We start from the raw sequence: 16,093 nt of genomic DNA, 5'->3' as shown, positions 1-16,093 counted from the left end.
TTTCCGACGCCCCTCCCCCAAGTCCCTCCTCCCTACCTTTTATCTTAGCCTGCTGGACAAACTTTCCTCATTCCTGAAGAAGGGCTTATGCCCAAAACGTCGATTCTCCTGTTCCCTGGATGCTGCCTGACCTGCTGCGCTTTTCCAGCAACACATTTTCAGCTCTGATCTCCAGCATCTGCAGACCTCACTTTCTCCTCAAAATTGGAAGCGTAGTGGACAGCAAAGAAGGTTGCCTCAGATTACAACAGGATCTTGACTAGATGTGCCAATGGGCTGAGAAGTGGCAGATGGAGTTTAATTCAGATAAATGCAAGGTGCTGCATTTTGGGAAAGCAAATCTTAGCAGGACTTATACACTTAATGGTAATGTCCTAGGGAGTGTTGCTGAACAAAGAGACCTTGGAGTACAGGTTCATAGCTCCTTGAAAGTGGAGTCGCAGGTAGATAGGATAGTGAAGAAGGCATTTGGTATGCTTTCCTTTATTGGTCAGAGTATTGAGTACAGGAGTTGGGAGGTCATGTTGCAACTGTGTGGGACATTGGTCAGGTCACTTTTGGAATATTGCGTGCAATTCTGGTCTCCTTCCTATCGGAAAGATGTTGTGAAATTTGAAAGGATTCAGTAAAGATTTACAAGGATGTTGCCAGGGTTGGAGGATTTGAGCTATAGAGGGAGGCTGAACAGGCTGGGGCTATTTTCTCTGGAGCGTCAGATGCTGAGGGGTGACCTTATAGAGGTTTACAAAATTATGAGGTGCATAGATTGGATAAATAGACAAGGTCTCTTCCCTGGGGTCAGGGAGTCCAGAACCCGAGGTCATAGGTTTAGGGTGAGAGGGGAAAGATATAAAAGAGACCTAAGGGGCAACTTTTTCATGCAGAGAGTGGTATGTGTATGGAATAAGCTGCCAAAAGAAGTGGTGGAGGCTGGTACAATTGCAACATTTAAGAAGCATTTGGATGGGTATATGAATAGGAAGGGTTTGGAGGGATATGGGCCGGGTGCTGGCAGGTGGGACGAGATTGGGTTGGGATATCTGGTCGGCATGAACGGGTTGGACCGATGGGTCTGTTTCCATGCTGTACATCTCTATGACTCTATGACTGTATAACTTTCGATGTTGAGATCATTTCACTCCACTTCATGTTTTTAACAAGTGACCTGGCAAGATTCTCATCAGGAAATGATAAGATGCATGTTGAGAGGAATAAAGCTTACAAAAAAATCTTGTTAGTGCCACAGCTTACTTCCTTAATATTCATCCTCTAATTTAACCAAACTTACCAAACAAGGTAAATGTTGGGAAAACTCAACAAGGAAATCTGAGCATGTACTTGGTGGATTCAGCTCACCCTTTTTTGTATACAACCTCCTTGTTGACCGTGACCAAACTACAGCCCAGAACATTAAAATTGGGCATCACGCATATGCACCCTGCATCCACGAAAAATAGCATCTTCTGTCTACAAAATTATCAGTACTATATTGACATCTATTCTATGTATTGTCAGTATGCACTGGAAGCACATACTTAGATTAGAAGGCATGCCAGCATCTAAATTAAACTCCATCTGCTAGTCTTCAGCTCATTGGTCCATCTGATCAAGATCCGGCTGTGCTCTGAGGTAACCTTCTTCACTTTCCACTACACCTCCAATTTTAGTGTCATCTGCAAACTTACTAACTATGCCTTCTGTGTTCACATCCAAATAATTTACATAAATGAAAGGTTGCAGTGGGAGCACTTAGCACATGGGAGCTGCACCGAGCTCACAGATTGGACTTTGCTGCATTTCTGTGCTAGGTAAAAACAATGACTGCAGATGCTGGAAACCAGATTCTGGATTAGTGGTGCTGGAAGAGCACAGCAGTTCAGGCAGCATCTGAGGAGCAGTAAAATCGACATTTCAGGCAAAAGCCTTTCATCAGGAATACAGGCAGAGAGCCTGAAGGGTGGAGAGATAAGTGAGAGGAGGGTGGAGGTGGGGAGAAAGTAGCATAGAGTACAAAAGGTGAGTGGGGGAGGGGATGAAGGTGATAGGTCGGGGGTGGGAGGGTGGAGTGGATAGGTGGAAAATTGGTTGCTTACTTACAATTCACTCATTTATCACCTACTTGCATTCTCGCAGCATCCCTGTTTTTCCTTGCCTTGCTGTGCCAATTAGCACAGTCACAAAATAGGCAGGTTGCCTTGTGGGAATGTATTCAGCAGTCTAGGAGATGCATATTCTGTAGAATGACAGTGTGCTGCACCAACCTCACACCTGCACCAGGTAATGGCAGCTTATAAGGGAAACACACAGTAGGATGTGAAATCTCACTAGACTTGTATCCAAATCACATCCAAAACATTCTTCACAATTATGACTTAGTTAAAAAGATTCAGCCATCTGTGTTTATTTGTGCTGTCACTATTAACAAAAATTCTCATTGACTAAAATATTCAATGCATTATCAGTGCTACAACTAACGTCTTATTTTAAAAAAATCTTCATGTTCTATTACACTTAAAGTAGTCATCAAATAACTTACTTACCAGACACCCCACTGTGGAAATGATCGGCTAGAAAATTTATCAATCCGATAGTGGTTTATGTCAATGGTCACATAGTAATACTTGGCACTGATTTTTTTAAAAACTCACAAATTAAGCAGTTTTTCTACAGCTTTTACAGTTTTCTAGCAGCTTGATAATTCTTTAACAGCATTAACAGTTTATTTACATCTTTGACATTTCCTGGGCAGGTCTGGAAGTCCCAGTGTGGTTATGCATTTCTTAGGCACATTCATGTAGACATTTATGGTGTTTGATAATCCCTTTCAGCCATCTTGTCTTCCCTCTCCCAAGATGACAAAACCTCTCAAAAGTACCTACTATCTCCAAAACAGTATCTCCGCACTTCAAATTAACCCATAAAGTTCAGACAAGTATATGTTTGGTACCATGATCAAAGGGTGCCAAAATCCCACTTAAAATGCCAATATGGGGACTTATTAAATAGCCAGCTGCTCCTATCAAGTTTGTACACATAAAGACCAGCCTTGATCCAATTCCACTCCTGAAAAATTAGGAATTGCCATTCTCAGAGGCAGTACTCGTGATTTCAGGCCTCGTCCACTTCCTTTTCTCTCTGCAGGACATCTCTGATGCAGTGAAAATCTGACTTGGAAGTAATTGAATAAAATTCAATTTGTCTCCATATAACATGGTCACTGTTTTCAATACAATTGCAATACTCTTAATATTTACAATATATAATCCAAATCAATTACACAACTTGAGGACAAATAATTTCTAATTGAAAATTAAAGAAAGTGCAATAGAATTTTTTTTTCTCTGTATACCATCTTCCTCTCTGAAGTGTTTTAATGTAATTTCAACAAGTATGCTATTCACAATAGCCTCTATTTTCCACTGGCTGGACTGTCCTTATTCCAGGAGAAAGTGAGGACTGCAGAGGCTGGAGTACCAGAGTTGAAAAATGTGGTCTGGAAAAACACAGCAGGCCAGGCAGCATCCGAGGAGCAGCATAAGCCCTTCTTCAGGAATGAGGCTGGTGTGCCAAGCGGGCTGAGATAAAAGGTAGGGGGGAGGGAATTTGGGGGAAGGGTGCTGGGAATACGATAGGTGAAAGGAGGTGAGAGTGAGGATGATAGGCCAGAGAGGGGGCCAAGGACCTGCATGTTATTGGTGCAGTGGGAGGGGGAGCTAAAGTGTTCAGCCACGGGGCGGTTGGATTGGTTGGTGTGGGTGTCCCAGAGGTGTTCCCTGAAACGTTCCGCAAGTAGGCGGCCTGTCTCCCCAATGTAGAGGAGACCACATCGGGTGCAGCGGATACAGTAAATGATGTGTGTGGAGGTGCAGGTGAATTATCAATGGAGATAGAAGGATCCATTGGGGCCTTGTAGGGCGGTGAAGAGGGAGGAGTGAACACAAGTTTTGCACTTCTTGCGGTTGTAGGGGAAGGTGCCGAGAGTGGAGGTTGGGTTGGTGGAGGGTGTGGACCTGACGAGGGAGTCGCGGAGGGCGTGGTCTCTCCTGAATGCTGATAGGGGTGGAGAGGGAAATATATCTCTAGTAGTGGGGTCTGGCTGGAGGTGGCGGAAATGACAGAGGATGATACGATGTATCCGGAGGTTGGTGGGGTGGAAGGTGAGGACCAGTGGGGGTTCTGTCCTGGTGGCGATTGGAGGGGTGGGGTTCAAGGGCAGAGGTGTGGGAAGTGGAGGAGATGTGGTGGAGAGCATCATCGACCACGTCAGAGGGGAAATTGAGGTGTTTGAAGAAGAAGGCCATTTGAGTTGTTCGGTAATGGAATTGGTCCTCCTGGGAGCAGATGCGGTCTCCTCTACATTGGGGAGACAGGCCTCCTATTTGCAGAATGTTTCAGGGAACACCTCTGGGACACCCACACCAACCAACCCAACCGCCCTGTGGCTGAACACTTTAACTCCCCCTCCCACTCTGCCAAGGACATGCAGGTCCTTGGCTGCCACCATCGCCACAGACCATGACAACACGACGCCTGGAGGAAGAGCGCCTCATCTTCCACCTAGGAACCCTCCAACCGCACAGGATGAATGTAGATTTCTCCAGCTTTCTCATTTCCCCTCCCCTCCACCTTATCTCAGTCCCAACCCCTGGATTCAGTACTACCCTCTTGACCTGCAATTTTCTTCCCGACCTCTCCGCCCCCACCCCCTCTCCAGCCTATCACCCTCGCCCTCACCTCCTTCCACCTATTGTATTACCTTCTGAAACAACCTTCTGTTGTTTCTTATGGTCTTGGGCAAAACAATTGCCGTAGCAGGCAGTTATGCACCCAGACAGTATACTTTCTATGGTGTATCTGTAGAAGTTGGTGAGGGTCCTTATGGACTTGTCAAATTTCCTGAGCCACCTGAGGAAGAAGAGACATTTGTTGTGTATTTTTGACTGTCGAGTCTGTGTGGGAAGTCCAGGGCAGATTATCGATTATCATCCCTTGAGGAATTTGATGCTGTCAACCCTCTCAACCTACATTCCCAGCAGTCAACCCTACCCCAGCTCAGGACAACACTCTCACAGACCTGCAAAGGACCTCTACTATTCTTCATCCACAGAAGGATCCATACACCAAACAAACAGTTCTTCCTAGCCATATCGGAAATTAAAGACAGTAAGTACCAAAAACTTTCATGTACTTAGCCCCACACTCCGGATTCCTCAACCATTCCAGTATCTTCCATCGGCCTCCGGAACCGCTCGGGCGCCATTAACCACGTGGCCACTGCAGCAACTGCTGCCGCGAACCATGATTTCACTTTTGTCCCCACCGACCATGCAGCCTCCATGATCGCCGTCCAGACAACCGCCTCCACAATCGCCAGGAAGACCATCGCTGACAGATTCGCGGCCTCCGCGGGGTCCACAACTACCGGGAACAACACCGTTTCTGCCGTCGCCGCATCTACTTTCGCGTGCCCCCAACTCCCTTGTTCCACCCCCACACCCTCTCACTCTGTCCCCAAACTCCTTGCTGCCAGCCTGACTAGTCTCCCTACCAGACCAAACCAAACCTGATTCCCGCCACCAGGTGGACGGGACGACTCAAACCTCTCCCTCCCTCTCTGCCAGAATGGAGTGAAACCCCCACCCCTATTTACATCAGACTAGAACACTCCAAACCTGATATCAACCAGCTCTGCCCCCTGATTTTTTCCCACTCCCAGACATAGCTAAAGTACTTCTCTCTTACCTGGTCATTTTGCACCTTGGCACCCTACCCACTTGGCACCTAACAGTCTTCCTACTTGGCATCCTACCCACCTAGTACTCTACTGCTTGCCCTCCTGTCACCCAACTCACCTAACAACTTACTAACCTGGCATACTATTACCACTGCAGAGTGAAGGAGTAGTGGGTTAGGGTGTGATTATTCAGAGAAGTAGGTTGGGGGCAAAGTGAAGAGCTGATGAGGTCGGGTGTGGCAGCATCCTATCCCCTCCTAAGCATTGTGCAGTATTCCGCAGGTACCTTAAATACCTGACATCCTACCTACCTGGTACCAAAATTATCTGGCACTCTACTCCTTACCCATCTGGCTTTTTACCTGGTACCCTACCCTACCCACCCAGCAACTTACATTACTTGCACCCTACCTCTTCTATTCATCTGCTACCCTACCCACCCAGCATCCTTAACTGGGGTAGTTACCACTTGATATCAGCTGTCACAGTTCAGACTTCTAACTTGAAGACACAACAACATGTTGTTGTCAAAGTAGGGCGTGGTTTGCCTTTCCTCAGCAATCCTATGCTCAGAAGGAACTATCCAAAAGAAAGTATGGCTCTGTACTTCTCAAGGAAATTGACAAGAATCTCCTCACTGAAACATGGTGTCGGAGAAATTTGTCCAATAGGTTAGAGATCACAAAACACAGATCGAAGTGAAATTGACAAACAGTTTATTGCAAGCGATATCGCTGAAAGAGAAAACAGACCAGCTGACACAGAACTGACAGTCTGTACAGGTAGATCAGATTTCTCTTCCCAGAGCTGAGGATGAGACCAGTTTTATAGTAATGCTGCACAATGACACTGATTAAGAAATGGAAAACTACCATGTGTCTGGAAATGGAGTAATCTAGTTACAAGGATGCTAATTGGAAAACAGTTATTGGATGAATGTCCTGTTCCTTCACATAATGCAACATCCTGACAGTATTGACGGTTCCATTCCTCTTCATAGGTAGGGGTTAATGTCTCTTCTGAAGTGGCGAGGTGCTTCCATTGTCCTGTTCCTGGAGCATGTCCTTGCTGGTGCCTGTCTGTCTGTCCTGCTCTTTGTGTGGCTTTGGTACTGCTGGGTTGTGAAAATGCCCTTGTGGCTTTGAGATATCAGTGCTGCTCTGTCATGTTCATGGGAGCTTAAAGTGTATTCCCTTGACTGCATGCTGTCTGATTTGGCTTGTGAGCTGCTCAGGAATTCTGAGTGTTTTGGTACAGTTTGGCCAATTTTGCTTTTGTGGGCCTATCATGGGTTAGCAAACCTTTTCCCACACATGGTGTCTTCTTTTCTCATATTTATCATATTCACACACAATATTTGGTATTTGTATGAAAATATGAGTCACACTGGTATTCAGAAAACATCAAAAATACTTCTGGTTCCTGACTGGGCATTAAAAACATTTTGTTGATGTATCATTGATATTTGGAAATAATCATATTACCATCTATTGGCTTACCTTCAAACTAGATTTGAAAACATTCTCCAGATCCTGACTTTGAAAGAGAAGCCACTCCAGCTGCCAGCAATAGGCTATTGGCTTTCTACATCAATTAATAACAAGTGAGTGTAGATGGTGCCCAGAGGACAGTATGTTTTAATGATGCTCTGGAGTGGTATCATAGTAACATCATGTAGACACTAATAAAGGTAGTTATTTATTACAAACATGTACATGTAATTCGTCATTGACAGCTCAGCCTTTCACAACATTGGGTTCAAATGGCTATGCAGAATTATTGAGTATGTTTGGAAAATCATTTTTGTTAGCCAGCAAATCAGCTTTATCTTCAGTGGTTTAAATATAATGACTGTGGGGACAGACAGAGAAAGAATTTTAAAGCATTATACAGACTGGGTTGTGGACCTTTGGAAAATATTGACAGTTAATGACCTAGACTTGGATGTCCAAGACAGTTTCAAACTTTTCAAGCGACACAAAACTTGGACAAATAGTGAACTGTGAAGAAGAGTGTCAGCCAGGTTTATGGAATGGGTGACAAAGTGACAGATGAAATTTAATGCAGACAAATGTAAATAATATATTTTGAATGGGTAAATATGTAAAGGCAATATAAACTGAAAAATACAGTTTGAAAAGGATGTATGAATACAAATTGTCGAAGGTTTCAGGTCAGGTTGAGAAAGTGGTTAATGAACTATTCATTTCTGGGCATTGTAGAGACATAGGCTCCAATTTTCCTTTCCAGGTCAAGTGTACAGAGGTGGGAGAAATCCCATGGCACACAGCTGACCTTTAAAAGTGGGCACCTCAACGTCCCATTTTTGGACCATGGTGAGGAGGACAGGGTCATGTGTAGCATGTCAGATTGGAAGTTACTTAGATTATGCAGGAAGAGGCAAAAAGGCTGTCATCCCAAGATGGGATGATGGAAACCCAACCTCAGAGCTCTGATGCTGTCACCAAAATTGTCATAAAATAGCAGAATAATCCTCCAACCCTCTGCTCTCACACTCCCTCCCCCCAGAGCCATAAACCATGTCAACCTATGCCATCAAATGCTCTCTATCCAGTCTCCAAGGCTCCTCATACCTCCTGTGCCACACTGTATCCCTCTATCCAACTTTATAGCTCTTTGGAGTAACAAGATTAATTCTTCTGACTTTCTCTATAATCCACAGCCTATGCAATTTCAAATATCTGTTCAAATTTCTCTTTTAAAATAGTGTCTACTATTATTCTAATATGACATGTTAAAGGGACATGTGTAAGAATTTTCTCCTCATATTATTGTTCCAGGCTGGATATTACTGACTTCAAAATTATCTTTCCCTATTCACTCATCACAAAATAGCTTACAATTTCTTGAAAATAAATCATTGTGGCAATTAGAGTCCATTGTCATGTAAGCTCATAAACATGTAAAATTTACAAGTTTCAATTCAGCTCAGTGCTTTTGTAAATTGTATTACACTACACCTCTATTAATCCAATGTGCTTCTATCTGTAATATTTTTCAATTCTGAGTCCATGTCTCCAAATAATAATTTTAATTCACTACATTTGTTACTTCACGCTTGAATGAAGAAAAATATTCTCAGAACAATCTTTTCAAGTGACTTGGGTATTCTTGTCTGCATAGAGAATTAGTGGTGCCCTGACTTCTCTGTGATTTGAATTTAAATTCAGTTGCAGACCAAAGAGGTGAAAGTCTCTTCAGTTTGATGGCTGTTCAAATTTGTTTGGACAGCATCAATCTAATCGCCAATCCTACAGCACAAAATTGGCAATATCATTCAAATATACAGGTCAGTTGGTTTAGGAAATAGAAAAGGAAATGCTCATTTTGAACACGAAAAGTTATTATTTTAATGTTTGTGAAAACGTCTATCAAATGGACAGGTAACAGTAAAATGCATCTTTTGTTCAGCAGTGCAATACTCTTTTACTAAGTACTCTTCTTACTTATAGGAAGACTCAAGTAGGACAAAAGCTTTATAAAATAAAAGTATAATGCTATGAATATTGCTTTCATCCAGTTAATAAGAATGTCTTGCTGCTGTACAAACAAACAAGTCTGGTTTATCTAATATTTATTATATTCAAAGTAAATTAGCAAAAACTACTGTCTTTTTCTCCTCAGTTTTATTTCCCATTCTCAAACTTGCCAGTTTATGTTGAGGAACAGCTGAATGCACATTGTCTGCCTGACAATATTTAGTAGCAGGGAATTACTGAATTGCAATACAGAATTGCAACCCTGGCTATTCTTTCCTGTTTTGGCCAATAACTTGACTGCTCAGAGTAAATTCTATGCCTATTCCTATCCTGTCTCAGATCAATTAATTCAGTGCAGATCAAAGAATAAAACTACCAACTTATAGATGTCAGTATCATAGATCTGTCTTTCTGAAACAGAGACTCAAAATCCAGACCAGGGTTGAGTAATACTGAGTGACAGTCCTGACGCTATTTATAACCTATCTGACAGTGGCTATTCCTGTCATCTAATCACCTCTCTGATGATTAATTAATTCTTAATTCATCCTTGTTAAAAAAATGTATATCATGCAAATTATTGTATGTTTGCTAATGTAAGAGTTTTAAGTATCCATCCTGAGAAATTTATACATGCAGATGGCATGAATGTAGAGACGATGACTGCATATCACCACAAACAGACCTTAACTTTTTTTAGGCTTCAGGTACAAAATATCAAAAGCCAGTTTGAAGAATGAAGAAATGACAATGCAATCAATGTGAGTGTGTAAGGATGTGCCATGTGAAATTTTAGAGATTACTGCATGCAGTATGGTTTCACCTTGAGGTTATTGAGCTGATTAAAATTCACTAGTTGTGGAAGTTCTGTTCCCCCAAATATTTGATTTGATTTGATTCATTTATTGCCACGTATACCTAAATACAGTGAAAACGTTTTTTTATGAGCAGTGCAGGGAAATCATAGTAAGCATGGATATATTGATCATAGGGTGAAAAGAAATCAAGACTGAGGCGTACAAATTACATATCACAGGGCGTATGCTAGGCAAGATCAACATTAGCAAGATCAGCATTATTTGAAGTTAGAGAGTCCATTCGTCAGTCTAATAATAGCAGGGAAGAAGCTGTTTTTCAATCTGCTGGTGCATGTGTTCAAGCTTCTGACAGAAGAGGTTGTAGGAGAGCATTACTGAGATGCAATGGGTCTTTGATAATGTTGCCAGCCTTTTCCCAGCAACAGGTTGCTTAAATGGAGCCTATGGATGGAAGGTTGGCTTCCGTAATGGTCTGGGCTGTGCACACAACTTTGTGTAGTTTCTTATGGTCCTGGGCAGAGCAATTGCCATACCAATGATGCATCTATAAACGTTGATGAGGGATCTTGTGGACATGCCAAATTTCCTTGAGGAAGAAGAGGCATTGTAGTGCTTTCTTGACTATCACATCTACTTGGGAAGTCCAGGCCAGGTTGTCCCTGAAACAGATCAAAAAAGACATGATTTTGAAACCGTACCAGCTATTACACTCAGTTCACTTCCACAATCACACATAAAGAGATAAATTGTAGGCACCCAACACTGCAAACGTAACAATAATCATAAAACCACCATGCTATCAAACAAAAGGATCAGGCTAAATGTGCTTAATTCTTCCCTTCCCTTCCTTGATATCATTGTTTCAATTTCTGGGGATGAGCTGGCCACAGATACACATTATATAGACACTGACTATCACAGCACCTTGACAGTACATCCTCACATGCTGTTTCATGTAAAGACTCCATTCCATTCTCCCAGTTTGTCTGTCTCCATTACAACTCTTCTGATGATGCCATCTTCCTCAGGGGACTTGCAGAAATGTCCATCTTTTTCTTGAACTGAGGATTCCCCACTACACTTGTCGGCAGGACCCTGAGTTGTATCTGACTCATTTCCCACACTTCTTCCCTCACTCGTTGTCTTACCTCCCACAACAGCGATGAGGTCTTCCTTGTCCTCACCCTTCATAACAGCAGCCTCCGCATCCAAAAGACCATTAGCTGCCCTTTCCACCATCTCCAGTGGGATGCTGCCACTAGACACATATTTCCTTCCTCTGTCTTGTCTGCCTTCTACAGGGACTGTGTCCTCCCTGAAGCACTATGACCCTCTCCTCCTCCATTCCCAACACTTTCCCACTCTTCCACAGTACTGTCCCATGCAACAGCAGAAGGTGAAACAACTGTTTACCTCCTTTGTCATCACTGTGCAAGACCCCAGGCACATCTTCCAGATGAAACAATAATTTACCTGCATTTCATTCAATCTCGTCTACTATACTTATTGTTCACAATGTGGCCTCCTCCACAGTGGGGAGATAAAACAGACTGGATGACCACTCCACTCTATCTGTATAAATGACCCAGAACTTTCTATTGCCTGCCACTTGAACACACCACCATGTTCCCATGCCAACATTGCTGTCTCAGGCCTACTGCACTTCTACAGCTAGGTTCAACACAAGTTGGAGGAATGCCGCCTCATGTTCTGCTTCAGTATGTTACAGCCTTCAGTATTCAACCTTGACTTTCGCAATTTTAGAATGTGAGCACCTCCTCCATGCTTGTTATCCACTCTCATGTCTCCAGGCCCTATTCTGTATGGGTTACTTCTGACACAGCTATTCATACTTCCAGTTAACACCCATTCAGCCTTTAACACTCTCCAGCATATCATCAGCAATCTCCATGCCAGCTTCTCCTTTATTTCCTTCTGTCTCATTGGGCAACATTTCCATCTATTCAACTCACTCTTTCCACATCCTCAAATGCTACTTCTTGTCATTAGTATAAATACCATGATTTCCCTTCTGTTTTCAGTTCTGAAGAAGAGTCACTGATCTCAGAACATTAAATTTGGTTTTTCTCTCCATAGATGCTGCCAGATCTGCTGAGTTTCTCCAGCACTTTCTGTTTTAATTTGAGATCTACAGCATCTGCAGATTTTCATTTTATAAAAATGCAAATTGTTTTTACAAGAGACACATTTACACTCTAATTTAGAAATTGTATCCATATTGGACTTTTTGCATCATCAAGATATCCCAGACCCCCTCACAACACATTGATTACTTTTGAAAGCAACTTTTGCATGCAGAATCAACAAGGACTTGGTATTCAGTATAGACCATAAAATAAGATGACCAGGCCGGCTTTCTTGATGATGTCAGTTGAGGGACAATTTCCTGTTCAAGTAATGATGTAGCTCAGTGATTAGATTAGATTAGATTAGATTCCCCACAGTGTGGAAACAGGCCCTTCGGCCCAACAAGTCCACACCGATCCTCCGAACAGTAACCCACCTAGACCCATTTCCCTTTGACTAAGGCACCTAACACTATGGGCAATTTAGCATGGCCAATTCATCTGACTTACACATCTTTGGACTGTGGGAGGAAACCGGAGCACCCGGAGGAAACCAACATGGGGAGAATGTGCAAACTTCACACAGACAGTCACTTGAGGCTAGAATCGAACCTGGGACCCTGGTGCTGTGAGGCAGCAGCATTAGCACTACTGCCTCTCAGCGCCAGTGACCCCAGGCTCAATTCTGGCCTTTGACGACTCTCTACGTGTAATTTTGACGTTCTCTTCATGTTTGTGTGGTTTTTTTCCGGGTGCTCAGGTTTCCTCTCACAGTCCAAAAATGTGCCGTTAGGTGGATTGGCTGAGGTAAATTGCCCATAGTGTCTCGGGAAGTGCAGGGTAGGTGTCGACTCAGTGGGCCAAATGGCTTGCTTCCATACTCTAGGGATCCTATGATTCTATATAATATTCTATCTGAAATATGATGCCTCAACAATGCAGCACTCGCATATTATAGCAATGATGTAGCACTGCTAACCAAAAGACAATTTGTAGCTCGGGCGCTCGTTGTTGTGGTTCTGTTCATCGAGCTGGGAATTTGTGTTGCAGACGTTTTGTCCCCTGTCTAGGTGACATCCTCAGTGCTTGGGAGCCTCCTGTGAAGCGCTTCTGTGATGTTTCCTCCGGCATTTATAGTGGTTTGTCATCTAGCATTCAAAGTTTGTGAGAAGATTTGTAGCTCGGGTGCTCGTTGTTGTGGTTCTGTTCGCCGAGCTGGGAATTTGTGTTGCAGACATTTTGTCCCCTGTTTAGGTGACATCCTCAGTGCTTGGGAGCCTCCAGTGAAGTGCTTCTATGATGTTTCCTCTGGCATTTATAGTGGTCTGTCTCTGCCGCTTCCGGTTGTCAGTTCCAGCTGTCCGCTGCAGTGGCCGGTATATTGGGTCCAGGTCAATGTGCTTATTGATTGAATCTGTGGATGAATGCCATGCCTCTAGGAATTTCCTGGTTGTTCTCTGTTTGGCTTGTCATATAATAGTAGTGTTGTCCCAGTCAAACTCATGTTGCTTGTCATCTGCGTGTGTGGCTACTAAGGAAAACTGGTCGTGTTGTTTCGTGTACAAGGTATACAGGAAAGCCACACACACAGACCAAGTCCTGAACTACGAAAGCAACCACCCCAACACACTCAAAAGAGGTTGCATCAAGACACTGTTCAAAAGGGCCACAACACACTGCAGCACCCCAGAACTGCAAAAAGAGGAAGAAGAACACCTCTACAATGTATTTGTCAAAAACGGATACCCCCGCAATTTCATCAACAGATGCCTAAGGGAAAGATAATGGACTGAGGACATGCCACAACCCAAAGGACTAGCCACGTTACCATACATCAAGAACATTTCGGAACTGACAGCCAGACTACTGTGATCACTAGGACTCATAACAGCACACAAACCAACAGCCACTCTCAGACAACAACTCACCAGGACAAAGGACCTGATACCCAGCATGAGCAAAACCAATGTAGTGTACAAAATCCCATGCAAGGACTGCACAAAACACTACGTAGGACAAACAGGAAGACAGCTAATGATCCGTATCCATGAACATCAACTAGCCACAAAATAACACGACCAGCTATCCTTAGTAGCCACACACGCAGATGGCAAGCAACATGTGTTCTACTGGGACAACACTACCATTATAGGAGAAACCAAACAGAGAACAGCCAGGGAACTCCTAGAGGCATGGCACTCATCCACAGTTTCCATCAACAAACACATCGATCTGGACCCAATATACCGACCACTGCAGCGGACAGCTGGAACTGACAACCACTATAAATGCCAGATGAAACATCACAGAAGCGCTTCACAGGAGGCTCCCAAGCACTGAGGATGTCACCTAGACAGGGGACGAAACGTCTGCAACACAAATTCCCAGCTCGGCGAACAGAACCACAACTATTAGCTAGCATAAAATAACAAAGTGGTTTAACTTTGCATAACTCTTTAATTGAGTATTTTAATGGTTCTATTCTTGGAGTCAGTAGTTGTGGGAGTGCATTTTTTCTGGAATATAAGACTTGGTCCTCAAATGGACTTGGATCCATGATTTATACAATTGTATGTTAAGTAAGTGAAAGAAAGTTGTTTCATTTCATGTTAGAACATATTTAATTTAACAATTGATATTTAAATTTTGTTCAACGAAACTTACCTTTTCTTCAAGTAATGTCCCTCCTTGAGTCCTTTAAATAAGCTGCTAACTCAGTTCATAATTACAACCAGACATAGGCTCTTTAAACTCCTGTCTTCAACAGCCCTGTATGATGCCTTCCTCTCTTATACGTTTGCATTTGATTGAATGTGTTATCAAGACAAATGAATGTTTTCAATTAATGTGGCTTCAGCATTCTGTGATTTAATTTTAGGATTATTGATTTCAACAATTGCTATTAGATGTCAAACAATGACTGAATTAGCATTTTGGAAGATGGACAAATTCAAATGAGTCCAAACAAATGATAGTTGAGCATGGAATATTATCAATATTTTCTGTTAGAGACTTGAGAGAAACTAATTTCTGTTCCTATCACTGGAACAAATTAACCATGTTGCAATTTACGATTTTCCCTTTGAAGATCATACTTAGCCATTATATCTGAGTAACCTCTGCTGGCTTTCATTCGAAGCTATCATCAATTACGATAACCAATCTTTACAGGTTGGATTGTTGGTCAACAAGTCCAATCATTGTTCTAGACAATGGCCAGAAGTTTAGAATCATTGGTTATGGTTGGGCTTACAGCACTGATTTTTCCACAATAAAATTTTGTTCTGTTAGCAAGCTATGGATCTGATCTCAACAATAATGCATTACATGTTTTAAAAGGGCTTAATGATTGGAAAACAGGAGAAGGAACCTGCAACAGTATATTCTGATCCTGAAAGCATGGATTATGGGTTGGGAAGGCAACTTAATTATGTGAGGTGGAGACATCCCAGCACACCTTGCCTTCTCAGTGTTATTTGGGTGTACCAGTTCACTATCCTGTATTGTTGCCACCACCCTCTTTCAGTGCAGGACATTTCTTCTAGTGTTGTTGAAAAAAAGCACATCTTGATCTAGGTAGGTAGGTTTGTTGTAGTCAACAAAATATAGTTTATGGCATGTTAGCAAATAACTACAGGTCACAATACCATGATAGACATTATTACAGAGACTTAGAGGATGACTAGATGCTTGGTCTCACTGCTCTGAGATCCTAAACTGTCCTGCCCAAATGACCTTGTGACATCAAGACAGTGGGTGGTGCTGATGGCACTCTTCAGTATGAATCTTTTTGTACTCATTACAAATCACATACAACATCTGAATTACATTCTGGATGGGAAAACCGAAGCTATATCCTTCAACCCGCCACCAAGTGAGGCTCTTAACTGATCAAGTAATGACCTCTTAAAGACAAGTTATAGTTTGATTTTCAACCAGGCTCCAATTATCTCC

The sequence above is a fragment of the Chiloscyllium plagiosum genome, chromosome 15 (genome assembly GCF_004010195.1).
Source record: "Chiloscyllium plagiosum isolate BGI_BamShark_2017 chromosome 15, ASM401019v2, whole genome shotgun sequence".
Lineage (NCBI taxonomy): Eukaryota > Metazoa > Chordata > Chondrichthyes > Orectolobiformes > Hemiscylliidae > Chiloscyllium > Chiloscyllium plagiosum.
Note: the sequence above shows the minus strand (reverse complement) of the source record.